At 41.0% G+C, this 16,352-nt stretch overlaps 1 pseudogene; it reads right to left on the minus strand.

Annotated features, from left to right (window-relative positions):
* Positions 1-1,254: 1,254 nt before the first annotated feature.
* Positions 1,255-6,914, minus strand: LOC142168376 (pentatricopeptide repeat-containing protein At3g51320-like; annotated as a pseudogene).
* Positions 6,915-16,352: the final 9,438 nt, after the last annotated feature.

Consider the following 16,352-nt stretch of genomic DNA (forward strand, 5'->3'; position numbering starts at 1 on the left):
CTTTCCAAGGATAGAGTGTTGTGTGAACCGGGTGGTTCTTCCCAATGATAGATGGTGTGACAGGAATTTCATTGGATCGCTATTTTGAAGAAGTTGAAGTGTTTCGTGGTGGTTTCGTTTAGTATTTCAAATGAAGTGTACGGAGAGATACCCTTGCCAAAGGAAATGTTAAGCTTGAAGGGTAACACGTGTATTGGCGTTTCAGTGTTAGAAGGAATGCTTTGTATTTATTCTAATTCTACTCGTCCGAGGAACGAAACTTTTAAGTTATGAATATGATGTCGAGGAATCTTGGACTGGATTGTTAACTATAGAAGATCCTTGGATTTGTAATGCCGCACCGAAATATAGGTTTGCAGATGGTGAAGTACTATTCCGGTGCCTTCTTCATCAACAACCTGGGAATGGGTTTAGGACACCCAGTGGACCATTTGTATCATGGCCTCGATGGGATGGCATTCAGAATGGATACGCTTTTACAGAAAGCTTGATCTCTCCAAAATCGCTTACTTATTAATTTCTTATGTATGATCGATGCACTTTTTCTTTTTTTCCCAGTTATCATGTTACAACCTCGTATTCTTATTAGTTTACCTATTGTTCACCAGTTTTTAAGGTTTCAAGATGTATTTACTAAAGTTTTTTTTTTGTGAGAAAAACAGGAGTCTCCTGACCATTTTACTTCTTCAATGGGAGGAACAGACTGTAGGGGACGTTTCTCAGCTTGTTTGAATGTGGGAAATTGAGAAGAGTGCAATGCTAATAATATCATCAAGTCTCAAATTTGTTACTCCAATATTCCCTTGCATAGTAATTGAAATTTGCAAAAAAGATAATTCGAATGTATTTTGTAGATTAAGTTACTATATCTCTACTCTCATTGTTTTTTAATCATATGCCCTGTACCTCATAACTTTATTGGGATATATTTATCAGTGAATGCCTCTTAAATGTATCGTTATCAGGAATGCTGGAAAATATTACTAGTAATGTCTACTTTAGCCAACTCTCGTGTAGTCCCCTTCCCCTTATTTTATTTTTTAAAATTTAGATCGTTCTTTGTCACAATTTATCCCCAACATAATTACTAAAACTGAAATTTTATATTGTTTCATGTACTTTTACAAGCAAACTTTATATATTTAAAGTTAAAGAAACTGAAATCAATGCAAATATTATACAATTGTATAGTTGTAAAATTACCATGGCTAAATGAGGGGAAAAAAGTTTCTCAACTAGAAGAAAGAAGTGGTTAACTCCATTTTGAGATGTCAAAACTCAAAATAAGCACACCATCCAAAGACGGATATGTACATGAAAATGTAAAATTTGCGATATTTATATGCATTGAATTAACTTAGCAGAATATTGCAGAGCGATCCTCATGTATCAAGATACAACAATAATCAGTAACTCACTAATAGACTATTAGTGAATGGCCCATTTTTGACTTATTAAAAGAAAGAATGACCCATCTTTTGCTCTTCTGTTGTCAAACTATTCAGTGCAATAATATGTTATGCAGCTTAAAGAGGAGCTGCAAGTTTCATCAGCAGCAGCAACAAGGACGTGGTAGCAGCCGAAATGCCGGATTCCTGCTATGGTGTTTTCTTGCCCACGCTGACGCTAGAGCTCAGGATCTTGAAAGATTTATAACCTCTCAATGTCAAAAAGAGAGCAAGGTGACTGCCACTATAAAAGCTTCAAGCTTTATTAGGATTCCATGAATTGAGAGGGTGTAAAGGTCATTTCCAGCCTCCATACCTGCATGTCGTAACAAAACACAACTGCATCATTTGTGAATCATAAATCTATGGAAAAAAAAAAATAACCAAGTACAATACAGTAAGTAACAGGGAAGTTCAATATTAATTGCACGTTCTGTACAAACAAAAGTCAAGATTTGAGATCATAAAGCACATCTTTTAGTTGAATATTATTTTTTATACGCAGTTTTATAGTTTAATATTGTTATAATAGGAAGATGGGGTTTTTCAGTGAAGTAGCATGAGCTCTACATGTATAGCGGTTTTAAATTGTTATAACAGAAAAACATCATCAATAGATGCAAACAGGGAGTTGGAGTTTACCAGTAAAGCATACCATGAGCACCACATATCTCTACTTTGAGTCATTCCTTGAGTACAACAACTGAGACTAGTAGTTCAGATGGATAAGTAATCACTCATAAATATTGAACATAGAGAAGAAGAGTGCTCAAATCAATTGAGTAAAATAACTCAAATTTTCAATCTTTTACCACTCATAACTATAACAAATTAATAACATGAAATTTTACATCATATACGAAGCTACTTACATATGTGCCTGTTGATAGAAACACCGGCGGCTTAGGAAAATGTACCACAAAGAAAAAGATTTTAGTACCTGTGTAATAAAGATACACCATTTACCAGTAATATCTATGATTTCACCTAAATAGATGATAATGTTTTAAGTGATGAATATAAATTAGTTTACCAAAAAATGGGAGAAAAAAAAAGACGGAAGTAACCCAAACAGTGAAAGGAATGTGTTACTATCTCAAAGAAAACAATGAAAGAAATATATTTTGTTAATGATGCCGACACGCAATCTCCCGTATAGTACACAATTATTTCTACAGTATCACTTTTAGGTTCCCAACTGATATTCTCAGAAAGTAGGACACAAACTTTATGAACATGTATCATGTGAGCAGAGGCGGAACCAGCACTTAAGTTTATGGGTCGAGAATCTAATCTGTTGTTGAAGTTACTGGGTTCTAAATTAATAAATTATATATATTCGATGAATTTCTTAAGACAAATATGTGGTACGAATAAAAGCTACTGGGTTCGGCCGAACCCATAGGTCATATTCTAGCTCCGCCCCTGCATGTGAGTGATCATATAGGGTGAGGTCAGGCATCTAACTAAGATTTTCCTTTAAAGCAAAGACTATTCCATAGGTAAAATAACCAGCTACCGGAGGCAACATCTGTGATTCTGATTCTGATAAGATTTGATGACCAGCAGAAGACAACATCATATGATTCTTAAAATAGCTTCATTGCTGCGTTAACAATAGTAATAAAGAGCGATAATAAGTGGGCAAAAGTGATAACAGTAGGGAAGCTGATTATACAGCATTGTCCTACTCAGGCGCATCATGCTGAAAAGCTACCAGACAGTTAGTATACAAAAGATGTTGCAAGTTAGATTAACAAAAAGATACTTGCAGTTTATGTCTCTGTCATGTAGTCAACAATTTCCTTCAAGTCTTTTAAATTGCAACCCGGTGTTCTTTCTATTCCTCTCTTCTTCATCCTCCTCTTTGTTTGAGCTACTTCATCCCAACGACCAGCTGTAGCATATATGTTGACAAGCAACAAATAATGCCTAAAATTCTTGGGATCTTCCTCAATGAACTTATTTGCAATTTGTTCTCCTAAAATTACATCCCCTCTAAAGCGGGTTGAGCCAAGTAATTCAGACCACAATGAGGATTCCAGTGGTAAATTGCTCTCCGCTGGTATGTCCATTGTTTTTATTGCCTCTTGCATTAGGCTAGCATTTGCCAGAAGATTAGCCATGCACCACTAATGTGCAAAATTGGGCTTTATACCAAACAAATCACTCATGACGCCAAAGTGTGTTCTTGCTTCTGCTAACAGTCCTTCACGGGCACAACCGCATAAGACACCCACAAATGTCATTTCATCTGGAAGCACACGATCCCCGTCACCTTGCTTCATGTTCTTAACATGATCTTTTTCTGTACCTTGTAATCTACTACTCAGCAAGTCTGCATACCGATTAAGCCCATCTTTCGGGTTCCCATGAATGCAATACCCCAAAATCATTGCACTCCAGCAGACTATGTTCTTGACCGACATTTGATCAAAAGTCAAACGAGCAATTTCTGCTCTTCCGCATCTACTATACATATGGATTAAAGTCGAACTAGTGATCAAATTCAAATCTTTAGATACCTTAATAAGAGACCCGTGAACAGATTTTCCTTCTTTCATCCGAGCTGACCAAGCACAAGCAGTAAGCACAATAACTACCGTTGCATCATTCCCATTCAATCCCCTCTGTGCCATTTCTCGGAACAACTTTAGGCACTTCCCGGGGTTATTCGACTTCAAATACCCATTCATCATGACATTCCACCCAACTAAATTCCTCCATTGGCATTGCATCAAACAACTGCCGTGCAACCACTAATTCACCCACTCTTACATATCCATTCACAAAGTTGTTCCAAGACACAGCATCCCTCTGCGGCATTTCATCGATCAATACCATTTTTCACTAATTGTCCATGACACTTATGACCCAAATCCAAATTACCTCCATAGCACAAGAACTCAGGAGGGGCGGGAACGTAAAACTATTAGGCAAGAACCCATTTTTAAGCCTTAGATTGAAGGTACGTAAATCTTAAGAAGGGTGGAGAATTTATAGTGTCCACAGAAGGAATATAAGAGGCTTGAAGTTTAATTAAGTTGTTTGATAACGAAGAGGTTTAATTAATAAATAGTACTAGTTCAGAGCCTCAGTCATGCACAAACCAAATTCGTTTGAAGAAGTTCAATTAATCATCAAGAATCTATTCAACTATTTCAATTAATCATCAAGAATCTATTCAACTACTGTAAAATGCATTGAATTTCTTTCACCTTTTGATCGTTTAAAAACTTTAGTGGTTTTGGTTATTTACTGCTTCAAAGTGTCACTATATTCACTTAAAAAAACAGAATGAGCTAAACTTCGGCGCTAATCTATCGTTAAATATTCACTTAAATCGTTCGTAGCCAACAAGATTTCTTGATAAGCTGTCACTAATTCGTAGCTAAATAGGATAAGCGTTGGATTTATCTATTTAGCTATAGAATTTATCCATCACTAATTCTTGTCTTTTTAGTATATAGTAAAGGGCAACCTGGTGCACAAAGCATCCCGCATTCACGCAGGGTTCGAGTAAGGGCCGCATCTTATGTAGACAACCTACCCTGATGCAAGCATCAATGATTGATTCCACGGCTCGGGACTGTGACCTATAGGTTACACGGACATGAGCGAACATAAGTGGGGGTCATCCGACACCGCGTCGTCGGAAAAAAATAGTAAACATTTATACTAATATTCTGCAAAAACGAGACAATATATAGTAATGACAAGCTTCCTGGAAAAGAATATTTCTTGATCCACTAGTCAAGCTCATATTTGGGTTTGTAAAGGTTGCATGTCCGAGTCTGGACGTAGACATTCTATTCTTTGATATTTTTTAAGGGAGCATTTTTGCTAAAAATTTGAGGCTAAGGAAAATTAAACATATATCTCCCTTTGCAATAATATTCAACTAAATCATCGGGGCCTTGTAGAAAAATAATATTAAATAATACTTATTTTTATTTATTGAGAGAACTTCACTTTTAGCCGGTCAGAGAAAACAAATATAATCCAGTAGCCATAAATATTAGTCAGACAACTCATAACCCCAAACTAATTATACCGACTAGCCCAAACTTACCGTATGCAGACTATTTTTACTTCTATTTATTTTTTTCGCGGTTCAAATTTTTCATAAGTGCACGATTTGTTAGGTACAGAAGAATTAGATGAGAAAATTAAAGAGTTGTAGTTGTTGGACGAGAGAAAGTGATTACTAACACCTAAGAATTGCCACGTACCAATTTGGACAACAAATGTACACAGTACAGTGTGCCAACTGTACTGTCTCCAAAACAAATACATATCAAACTAATAGGGCTACACACTGTAGAAGACTGCAATATTGTGGTATCATGTATGACTTCTTCTACCTGGTGTATGTAAGCTCAATATATTCTTATTTTTTTCCCAGTTTTAAAGCTTGAAAGAGAAAAGAAGATATTGAAATTAGCGGTCATGAAATAAAAAAAATAGTATTATATATATATATAGGGGTACACTGAAAAAAATATAGGATACACTTTATATAAAATACTATAAAATCACCCACTGGTGTAGATACATATACAGGAATACTCAAGGCCTCACTAGGCATAACCAAGTAGGGTGCAAAATAGGACGACACATATGAATACGTAGATCAAGGATCAAATAGCACTGAGGCGTCTCTATTACATACCAGAATAGTATCTGTAATAACAACATCGGATGACTCAGCCTCTGGCCTGACTGGCAAAGCATAACATTGGGGCTGGGCCCCACCTCCCTGAATCACATCCCTGGGACGATCGGCTGCTGGCTGACCCCTACCTCTGGCGGTCTAAGCTCCACCTCTATGACATCTACCTCCACCTCTATGTCCTCTACCCTCGCCTATAGCAGGCTTTGGAGCAACTGGTGCCTGAATCATAGGACGAGGACCTTGCTGCTGAGAACTACCTGAAGCTCGAGGGCAAAATCTAACAATGTGACTCGGGTCACCACAACCATAACAAGCCCTCGACTGCTGGACCTATCGACCTGAATGTACTCCCCCGAAGCTCTTAAGTGGTGGTGCACTGCTGAGAGCTGATGGTGCACTAAAAGACTGCTTCTCAGAATAATATGGCTGAGAACCACTACCTCCGGGAGTACCATGAGAGACCTGGAGAGATGACTGAAAGAGCCTCGGAGGATGGCCTCTACCATAAGAATCTCTACCTCCAGATGAGGTACCACTAAATCTACCAGCATGACGAGGCCTCTTCTCAGACCCATACCACCTCCCTGAGCAAGTGCCATCTCTATCCTACGAGCCGCATTGGACGCCTCCTGAAACGAAATCTCATTCCCGTCTCCCATAGCCATCTGAAGACGGATCGGCTGAATCAACCCATTAATAAATCTTCGCACCCTCTCTCTATCGGTGGGAAGTATCACAATAGCATGGTGAGCAAAATCAATAAACCTGGTCTCATACTGTTTGACTGTCATAGAGCCCTGCTGGAGGCGCTCAAACTGCCTGCGAAGAGCTTCTTGCTGAGTAACTGGGAGAAACTTCTCCAAAAATAACTTTGCAAACTGATCACATGTCAATGATAGCGACCCTAGTGGTCTGGCTAAGCAATAGTCTCTCCACAAAGCCTTGGCGTATCTTGCTAGACAAAAAGTGGCGAAGTCGACCCCATTGGTCTCCACAATACCCACTGTCCGAAGAACCTCATGGCAGCTGAATAAGAAATCCTGAGCATCCTCTGAAGAAGTGTCATTGTATGTGGTATTGAAGAGCTTGGTGAATCGATCCAACCTCCATAGAGCATCGGCGGACATAGCCGCACCATCACTGGTCTGAGCCGCAATACCCGGCTGGACTACCATAGCTGGTTGAACTGCTGGAACCTCAGCCTGAGGAGCTACCTGCTCCGGAGTACGTGTAACGAGAGTTTGAACTCCTCCCCCAGCCTGAGATGTGGCTGGTGCTATTGGAAGCAAACCCGCTCGAGAGATGCTCTATATAAAGCCTACCAATTGGACCAAAGCGTCCTGAAGCACTGGAGTGGCTATGAATCCCGGACCTGAGCTGGGCCCACCGAAGCTGCTGGAGCTGGAACCTCATCATCATAGTCAACATGAGGCTCCACTTCTGGGACTGCTGCTCGGGGCTGAGCTCTGCCCCTGCCTCGGCCTTGCCCTCTGCCCTTGATAGGAGCTGCTGCTGGGGGCTCGAGCTGTTGTGCGATAGAAGAGGAAGCACGTGTTCTCGCCATCTGTGAAAGAACAGAGTAGAAAGACAATTAGTACTTGAGAAATAGAATCGCACGACAAGAATGAACAAAGTGAAAATTTTCCTAACTCTGTAGCCTCTGGGGGATAAATACAGACGTCCCCGTGCCGATCCCTCAGACTCTACCGAGCTTGTCCATGAGTTGTGAGGCCTAAGTAACCTAGTGCTCTGATACCAATTTGTCACGACCTGGATTTTCCACCATCGGGAGTCGTGATGGCACCTACTATTGAAACTAGGCAAGCCAAGTATTAAAACATTTTCTGATATCATTTCAACAATATAAGCAAAACGAGACATTTAAATTACAACGAAAGTCTTGAAACATAGATAACTGGAAAACAAATGCAGAAGTTTAAATACAATTCTACCCAGAATTGGTGTCACTACTCACGAACTACTAAAGAGTACTACAAACAAGGTCTGAATAAGAGATACACTGTTGATGTTCCAATACAAAAAGGAAACAAGCTAAGTACAATAGGAAGGGACCCTGGCCTGCGGGACGTCAGCTAGGCTACCTCGCAAGTCCCTGTACTGAAGTCAGCTTCCGATCAATACTGCTGATGAGGTCCCAAAGCTGCACCTGGATCTGTGCAAAAAGATGCACAGAGTGTAGCATCAGCACAACCGACCCCATGTGCTGGTAAGTGCCTGACCTAACCCCGGTGAAATAGTAACGAGGCTAGACAGGACCTACCAAAAACATCCTGTGCTGATATATATGTACAAGGGAAAAGAGTACAGAAATTTAAACAGTTAAAGATACATTTTAATATCAATAAGTATTAATAAGTTAAGTTGCCATGTGTCTTTTTAATAAGTATTAATAAATTAAGTTGTCATGTGTCTTTTTAATATGTTGCCATTTGTCATTCTAATAATTTGACACTTGGCTAAATTATAGTGCAAACTTCTTTGCTTTAATATATATAAATATAGAATATAGATATATAGATAAAAACGTTGACACGTTATCAAAGGAAAACATTCTTGGATTTTTCATCTTCTTAATTTACAGTGGGGACATACTATAAAAAGTTAGTTGCCTATTTCATAATTGGAATTTCCGACAATTTACTTGGGACATGTAATTCCTAGACAATGTCATGGTGACCTAGAAATGTACCGTAATTTACGCACTTTGTTTTTTCTTTCTTTCTTTTTGCGTTAGGAAGTTAATTGATTAAATTAAAAAAAAAAGGATAATTTTACATAAATACAACTCACACACCTGACTTGCAACATAATAGCCTAGATATCACTTTGCAAATTTATAGCCCAAAAAATTATAGGTTAATTCCCGAAAGATAGCTTATTTTGCTCCCTCGCAAATCAGCCACAACGCAACTCAAAAATCATGAATAATACATATTATCTAAAGGTAAGAAATTCAAACACTTCCAACAGGATAAAAGAAAAATAAAAACTTGGTAAATAAATTGTAGAATCCCTCCAAACGAAAAAGAAGAAGAGAAGGAAGTGTCAAATTTCTGTAGAGACCTCTTACATGCTAACAATGTATATACATCCTTATAAACTGGAAAAAAATATTTATACAATATTATACACAAATATACACATTTATACACAATTATACAATACTGTATAACTTGTATAAACATGTATAATAGTGTATAAGAGGTGTCTGTATATCCATATACACAATTATACACTATTATACAGTGTCGATACAACCTACTACATAGTTATGATTTTCCAGAACTTCAAACTTCAAAATCTTCCAAAATTACGAGAACTTCAAACTTCAAAATCCTCCAAAATTAGTGGTTGTTTGTTGGTGCAAATCCTTCAAAATCCTTCAGATCCTTCAAAATCAAGTTTGAGAGCTATTTGGGTTAGAGGATGAATTCAGTATATCCATATACACAATTGTTTGACTTTTCCAACCACTAAATCCAATTCCAAAACCAGTTCCAACATCAGCAGAAACCTTCAAACTTTAAACTTTTGTTCTTTAATCCATCTCTTACTTTTGCAACATTTTCGCTGTATAACAATTCAAACAATAGGGAGTTTTGCATCAAACAAGAGATATAGAATGGCACCAACAACAATTAATAAGAGGATTAAGAAAATTAAGATGATGAAGAAGTAACAACAACAACAACAACAACAACAACAACAACAACAACAACAACAGAAACTCCTTCCACACGAATTATTTTTTTCTGGGTAGAATGGTGATTGTGGCGACCTTTGAATGGGTAGAGGATGAGGGATCTATATGGGTTAGAGAGAAAGTAGTGAGAGACGGTGAGAGAGAGAAGGGAATGAAGAAAGAAAGAAAAAAAAAACCCTAAAAGTATGTCTTTAATAGTGGGCTAAAGGCTGAAAAGTTTCTTTCAAGTTATGTACAACATGAGCTATATAGAGTAATAGCTTCAAATGCGGGCCATTTTTTGTTGGGCTATTAGGCGAAGTGACATGGGCTGTAATTTTACCCTTTTTACTTAATATATATATGGAACATATTGAGATTTTTTATATTAAAAAACATACATAGAAAAACTTAATAGAATAACAATGACTTCCTTTAGAATAATGCTCATACCACAAATGTAGCAGTCGATCATCTGATAGCTACATTCATTCCAAGTATAATGATAGCTCAAATCAAACATAATTAATTGAACCACAAGTAAATTACCACTTTCATAATTATTCTTCCAAGGCAAGTCCTTTGGAAAAACTATACTGTCTGCATCATTAAAGGTGCTTGAATTAAATTAAAAGTGCCTTTGATTACTATTTCAAAGAAGGTAAAATCAATGCCAGCACCAGGGCGAGTTCTAATTCACATTGTAACAGAGAAAGGAAAAGGCTATCCTCCTGCTGAAGCAGCAGCTGATAAAATGCATGGTAAGGCAATAAAATATAAAGACTACATGTTGTAAATATCGCATCTAGGGTTTCTTATGTGCCTCGAGTTAATGCTCCACGTCAGCAGCTAGTTTTTTTTTTCCCTTTTTCTTTTAAATTTTTTATTTCTCCTTAAACTTTTGTTGTTCAGTTTCATGTGCGTAAAAAATAGTACTAGTAGTAGTTGTAGTAACTATTTTATTAATGGATTAAAAATAATAATTAACTTTTTACTTCAAAATGAGTTTATAATTTCATATTTCGTAGAGTACGTTATCTCACAAATTTCTTAAAATCCTGACTAAGCTTTCCTGCTTACCGTATCACCAATTGTTTTAACTTACTTGTTTGAATTAAATAAATTTCTTTTCAGCCTTTTTATCCAAATAATTCCATATTTTTAAAAACTATCATTTAAAATACCCATGATGAAGGTGTGTTTGGTATTAAAGAAAATATTTTTCGGAAAAATATTTTCCAATTTTAAAGTATTTGGTTGGTGTATGGGTCATAATTCGACCCCACGATAATTAACGGAACTAATCCACTCGTAAGTCTATTTGTAGCTAATAAATGGTACGTCCATTTATTAATAACAGTACATGATGATTACCCGATTTGACTGGTCAGACCACGGCCCACTCGCCCTCACGAGGACGTCCTGTCAATGTGGTCACAGCCACTCAGCGCCAGCTCGCAAAGTTCACAGCTATAAATACTAAGAGAAAGAACCCTAAAAGGGGGGGGGGCTGCTTCTTCTTCGCTATTACTCCCTAAAAAGGGGAAACACACAGTAACTCCCCTATTACGGGTATAATGAACACCATTGTAAGGCTCTGAACCTCTCCATGGAGAGGCAGACCAAACCGATCTTATTAATAAAAGCTCTTTACCTATTTCTACTCTATCCAGAATATATACTTTTTATTTCTTCCGCTTGGTTTATTGATTTACTACGATCTGCTATGATTGGCACTTGATTTATTTTTATGCTTGCAAAGTGTATGATAACTTTGAGCTAAACAATTTGGTGCCGTCTGCGGGGATTTCATAGTAGAATCGCGTAGTTCATCCTTGGACCGAAAAGGAAGGAGAACACTCAAAGGGGAAAGCAACCCAGCCCGAACAAGCCAAAGCGACATAACGGGTAAAGGGAACTCAGAAGCCTTCGACAAGAACCTGAATCCCCCCCCCCCCCCCCCATTCTCAAGTAAGCGCAAGAAGAACAAGAAGAAGCAGATCCTCTCCCTACGGGGAGAACACGCGCATGGTACCCTCATCTCCCCTGATACAAGATCCTGCCAAAAGAAAAATGGCACGAAAGCATCTTAAGCCGAGATCCATAACGGGGTAACCTATACAAACTGGTCGAGAAGACTACGCACAAATCGTGCTAGATCTCAAATCAAAACCAACCCCCAACCCCCAACGCCCTGCGCATAATGGGCTATGCGGGAAGAGAAGATTCAACTACGGTTGAACAACAACTCAGGCTATGTGCCTTCGCCCAAAAAGTTCAACTGAGAGTTGAACTGGGACTCAGGCCATGCGCCTTCGACATCAAAAATTGCAAGATTCAACTACGGTTGAACAACAACTCAGGCTATGTGTCTTCGCCCAAAAAGTTCAACCGAGAGTTGAACTGGGACTCAGGCCATGCGCCTTCGACATCAAAAATTGCAAGATTCAACTACAGTTGAACAACAACTCAGGCTATGTGCCTTCGCCCAAAAAGTTCAACCGAGAGTCGAACTGGGACTCAGGCCATGCGCCTTCGACATCAAAAATTGCAAGATTCAACTACGGTTGGACAACAACTCAGGCTATGTGCCTTCGCCAAAAAGTTCAACTGAGAGTTGAACTGGGACTCAAGCCATGCGCCTTCGACATCAAAAATTGCAAGATTCAACTACGGTTGAACAACAACTCAGGCTATGTGCCTTCGCCCAAAAAGTTCAGCTGAGAGTTGAACTGGGACTAAGTCCATGCGCCTTCGACATCAAAAATTGCAAGATTCAACTACGGTTGAACAACAACTCAAGCTATGTGCCTTCGCCCAAAACGTTCAATTGAGAGTTGAACTGGAACTCAGTCCATACGCCTTCGACATCAAAAATTGCAAGATTAAACTACGGTTGAACAACAACTCAGGCGATATGCCTTCGCCCAAAATGTTCAATGAGAGTTGAACTGGAACTCAGGCCATGCGCCTTCGACATCAAAAATTGCAAGATTCAACCACGGTTGAACAACAACTCAGGCTACGTGCCCTCGCCCAAAAAAGTTCAACTACAAGTTGAACTGGGACTCAGGCCACGCGCCTTCGACATCAAAAAATTGCAAGGTTTAACCACGGTTGAACAACAACTCAGGCTACGTGCCCTCGCCAAAAAAGTTGAACTCAGACCATGCGCCTTCGACATCAAAAAAATTGCAGGGTTCAACCATGGTTGAACAACAACTCAGGCTACGTGCCCTCGCCCAAAAAGGTTCAACTACAAGTTGAACTGGGACTCAGGCCATGCGCCTTCGACATCAAAAAATTGCAAGGTTCAACCGCGGTTGAACAACAACTCAGGCTACGTGCACTCGCCCAAAAATGTTCAACTACAAGTTGAACTAGGACTCAGGCCATGCGCCTTCAACATCAAAAAATTGCAAGGTTCAACCACGGTTGAACAACAACTCAGGCTACGTTCCCTTGCCCAAAAAAAAGTTCAACTACAAGTTGAACTGGGACTCAGGCCATGCGCCTTCGACATTAAAAAATTGCAAGATCCAACCATAGTTAAACAACAACTCAAGCTACGTGCCCTCGCCCAAAAAAGTTCAACTACAAATTGAACTGGGACTCAGGCTATGCGCCTTCGACGTCAAAAAATTGAAAGATCCAACCACAGTTGAACAACGACTCAGGCTCTTTGCCTTCGCCCAAAAAGTTTAACTAAGAGTTGAACTGGGACTCAGGCCATGCGCTTTCGACATAAAAAATTGCAAGATTCAACTACGGTCGAACAACGACTCGGGCTATGTGCCTTCGCCCAAAAAGCTCAACTAAGAGTTGAACTAGGACTTAGTCCATGCGCCTTCACCACGAAAAATAATAAACCCAATCACGGTCTAGCCAAGGCCTAGGTTATACACCTTCGCTGTCACAAGCCTAGTTCAGCTTGAATAACAAGGCCGAACACCTTCGTCCTCAAGTCTAAAGAGTTCAACCCTGTTTGAACCAAAACTCAGGCCAGACGCCCTCGCTAGTGAATGCAGTAAGACCTGTTCCTCAATAGACGAAGTAACAAATTAAGCACCCTCGCCATTCAAGTAAGTACGCTTAACTCGAACTGAGATTCGGGCGGTGTAAATCTCGGCCCCGGTCGAATTACAAGGCCGCATTTCCTACCATCGCGGCCAGCAATTCAACCACGCCCGAACTGGGACTAAGGCTATGTGCCGCCATCTCCAAATAATGGCCACAACTTGCTCACACCGAGTAAAGCAAAACGATAAGTAAAAAAGCGTTTAAGCACGGCCAAGGCCATCGACGCTAACAACCGACCTAGTTTTCGACTAAGGCAAGCAAACGACTCGACAACAGTCGAAGTCACCTACCTGTCCAAGGCCATCAAACGTCACCATGGTCAAGGCCATCGACTTTATCATGACCAAATTCTTAGGTAGATACATATACAAAGCCAGAAAACTCTAAGGCAAAGCCCCCGTGAACGAGTGCAAAAAACTTGGGAACAAGAAAAATGCAAAATTAACACAAGGCAGGAAAAGGAGAGTAAAATTGCATATATTTACATCTTTATCTACAACGGATCACCCCCGCTTACATTCGGCCAAGGCTGGCTAACAAAGAAAAAGATAGCCAAACGGCAACAGAAAACAAAACAAAACAAACATTACAAAGCCTTTTTACTCGGCGCTACCCGCGCCACCGCCAACATCATCGGCGCCCTCAACGCCATCATCAACCCCTGGAGTAATTGGGTCAAAGCCACAGTCGAGACGGGCATCACGAGCCTTTTGACGGGCCTCTTCATAAGCATCTTCAGGCACAATGCCGGCTTCCCACAATCTCTTATACACATCAAGCTGGGCCTCAGAAAACATCCAAAGATCACGAGCAGGACCAAAAGAGGCGGCCTGGTCCCTTAGGCGCTGATTCTCGGCCTCCAAAACCGTAATTCGATTCGATGCGGCTTGGGCATCCCGTTCATAAACACCAATACGGTCCTCTAATGCTGCTTCACAAAAAGCCGCAGCAGCCCTCTCCAAACCCCGTTCTCTTTCATGAACGCGACTCGCCGCCTCCAGCGCCCCAACTCTCGATAAGGAGTCTCTTACTTGCAGCCTCAAGGCAGTGACCTCCGCCTCTAAAGCAACCACTTACCCAGACAATGCCTCAGAGGCCTCTGCCGCCGTCGCCAAGCTCTGACGTTTCCTCTCAGCAGCGGCCCTCCTCTCGATCTCAATCTCCTCGTCCTTCTGACGAAGATGCCCCTCAAGAGAGTTTACCCTGTCAAGAGTCTATTGCATTTGAAGTTCCCGCCTCACCAGCTCTTCGACAAGTTCCCGATTTTGGGGGTCATTCCTCAGGCGCTCGCGCATCTCGCGGCACCAATTCCGGTAGCGATGGTACTTCTCCAACGCCCGCAAACAGATCCTCGAACGGACATTGGCTCGGCGAATACTCTCCACCTCGAACAAAAATGACTACAAGAACAAAGCTGTGATCAGAACAGAAAAATAAACTAAGTGGAAAACAAACTAAGGTCGTGACACGTACCTTCAGGCCCTGCGCGGCCACTTCACCCATCAACCCGACGTCCATTATGTCCCTCAGCGACGTGCTCTCCGCCTCCGAGCACATCATCTCGAACAGCGTCACCAAATTTTCCTCTTGAAGCAACAAGTTCTGCTCCGTAGGAATCTCCACATAACGAAACCTCCCCTTGGCGCGCACCGTCGAGCGGGTGAGGCCTTCCTGAAATATGCGGACGTCATCGGGGTCCAAATCGGACTCAGAGTCATACTCTTCTCCTGCGGCGCCCCTTTCTCCTTCCGCCATCCGAGAAGTTGAAGCTCCCGTCCCCGCCAACACATTTACACTTGATTCTCCAACCAAAACAATTGTTGAGGAACTACCTCCCCTCTCAGCAACTGGGAACTGTTAATTGAATCGCCAAAGCGATAGTATCACCTTGGGCTGAGCCACCGGGGAAACCCCCACTGTATGTTTGCCCTCAAGGGCAGGCGCAGCCGCCACGTTCCTCTCTGCATCCGACGGGGGAGAGTCTAAATTTATCACCACCGGAGCCGGCGTAAATGCAACTCTACGCCTAACCAGCGGCCTCTTCTCATCTTCCTCCCCATCCAAAGGCGACTCTGCCCTAGGGTGCACGACCCCTGAGGACTCTTCGACTCGAGGCACAGTCTGTGCCGTGGAATGAGTAGTCAAAGATTCGATCAACGTCGCCCTTGGAACCGGACGCGGCGTGGGCATAGCAACAAGCTGAGCAGTCACACCTGGCCTACAAAAGGCTAGCTGTGGAGCCCTCACACGACGTGCCCGCTCTGATCACGGAAAAACAAAGTCAAAAAAAAAGAGAAAGAGAAAGTAAAAACATAATAGAACAGGAACAGGACGAAAGAAAGCCAAAACTCTCACCAGCAGCTGGGCTACGGCCATGCCTTTCCCAAAAAGACGCCCACGTGCAAATTCCAGCCGTATAAGGAAGCACGACCTCGACCCATTCACG

Source organism: Nicotiana tabacum, chromosome 13, assembly GCF_000715075.1.
Source record: "Nicotiana tabacum cultivar K326 chromosome 13, ASM71507v2, whole genome shotgun sequence".
Classification (NCBI taxonomy): Eukaryota; Viridiplantae; Streptophyta; class Magnoliopsida; order Solanales; family Solanaceae; genus Nicotiana; species Nicotiana tabacum.